The sequence below is a fragment of the Callospermophilus lateralis genome, chromosome 1 (genome assembly GCF_048772815.1).
Source record: "Callospermophilus lateralis isolate mCalLat2 chromosome 1, mCalLat2.hap1, whole genome shotgun sequence".
Lineage (NCBI taxonomy): Eukaryota > Metazoa > Chordata > Mammalia > Rodentia > Sciuridae > Callospermophilus > Callospermophilus lateralis.
In genome coordinates, this window is record NC_135305.1 from 93425776 (window position 1) to 93427819 (window position 2044).

General features: G+C 35.7%; 1 pseudogene; it reads left to right on the forward strand.

Annotated features, from left to right (window-relative positions):
* Positions 1 to 721: 721 nt before the first annotated feature.
* LOC143405670 (nucleophosmin pseudogene) lies at positions 722 to 1510 on the forward strand (annotated as a pseudogene).
* Positions 1511 to 2044: the final 534 nt, after the last annotated feature.

Sequence of the window (2044 nt, forward strand, 5' to 3'; positions counted from 1 at the left end):
GTATCAAAAATAAAATTATTGCAAATCACACAGGCATCAAAATAATAATGAGATGATTATTTAGAAAGCTATGCTAATTAATTGGAAAATTTAATTTTTATAAAGGTCAAATTTCTAGAAAAACTCAAATTACTCCAGGGTCACCTAAAGAAAAAAAATTATAAATATTCCATATGTATTAAGGTATCAAATTTGAAATTAAAGCCCTTTCCAGAACATAATATATCATCAGTTTTACTCAAGGTCTTCTAGAACATAAGGAATAGGGAATACCTCCAACTTATTTGATAAGCCAGACATGCCCTTAAATCCATAACCCAATGAGGATATTTTACTTTGCTATCAAGGAAAATTAAAGACTAAGCTCTTTCTTTAACTTAAGTAAAAATTATAAACAAAATTATTGCAAACATTAACCAGCTATATATAAATATGATACTATGTCACAACCCAAAGAGACTTATTCTGAGACTACAATGTTGGTTTACATTTGATAATCAAGCAGTGTGATTTAGCAACTAACTGAAAAAATAACTAAAAATCATATGGTGTTCTCAATAGATGAAGAAGTATCTGATAAAATTTAGCTCCCATTCATGAAAATAACATATAGCATCCTAGGAATACAAAAACTTTCTTTATCTGATAACAGGCATCTCGAAAAATTACAAATGCATTTTCCGTCTGTCTTCTCTCCCACCTAAATGTGTGCTACCACCCCATGGAAGATTCGATGGATATGGACATGAGCCCCCTGAGGCCCCAGAACTACCTTTTCAGTTGTGAGCTAAAGGCTGACAAAGATTATCACTTTAAAGTGGATAATGATGAAAATGAGCACCAGTTATCGTTAAGAATGGTCAGTTTAGGGGATAGTGCAAAGGATGAATTGCACACTGTTGAAGCAGAGGCAATGAATTATGAAGGCAGTCCAATTAAAGTAACACTGGCAACATTGAAAATGTCTGTACAGCCAACAGTTTCCCTTGGGGGCTTTGAAATCACACCACCTGTGGTCTTAAGGTTGAAGTGCAGTTCAGGGCCTGTGAATATTAGTGGCCAGCACTTAGTAGCTGTGGAGGAATATGCAGAGTCAGAAGATGAAGAGGAGGAGGATGTGAAACTCTTCAGTGTATCTGGAAAGCGATCTGTCCCTGGAGGTGGTAGCAAGGTTCCCCAGAAAAAAAGTAAAACTTGCTGCTGATGAAGATGTCGATGATGATGAAGAAGAATGATGATGAAGATGATGATGATGATGATTTTGATGATGAAGAAACTGAAGAAAAAAGCTCCAGTGAAGAAATCTATATGAGATACTCCAGCCAAAAATGCACAAAAATCGAACCAGAATGGAAAAGACTCAAAACCATCAACATCAAGATCAAAAGGTCAAGAATCCTTCAAAAAACAGGAAAAAAAAAAAAAAAAACCTCCTAAAACACCAAAAGGACCTAGTTCTGTAGAAGACATTAAAGCAAAAATGCAAGCAAATATAGAAAAAGCACATTGAATAGCCCTGGGCACTACTGATAAATTAAGCCCAAAGATGGAGAGAAAAGAAAAGGAGAGACAAATATGGTCCATACTGAGTATCATCAACAATCCAGGCTGAAGTCTTCTATTTTAATCTCAATCCCATTTCCTGATTTGCCACCCACACTCAATTGCAGGCTGGAAGCAATCTCTCTCTTGATTTCCTAAAGCACTTTTGACTGCTGTGAATTCAGTTGAACCTTATATATTGCTCTCTCTTACTTGTGCATATGCCTCATCATCTCTTGGACCATGTTTTAATCACCTTTGTATCTCCTTAGCTGCTCAATAAATATTTGAATGCATCAAAAAAAATTACAAACGCAAACAAAAAATAATCTCCCAAAATTTGAGGTGGAATATTGATAGCTTTTGTCATGAGATAGAAGACTGCTATCACCACTTACCATACAGGGCAGGATTCACCAACCCAAATGCCTACAAATTTCATGCAGGATACATAAATGCTTGAACCAGGGTGGGCTATAAATCAATAGGAATGATGGGGCTA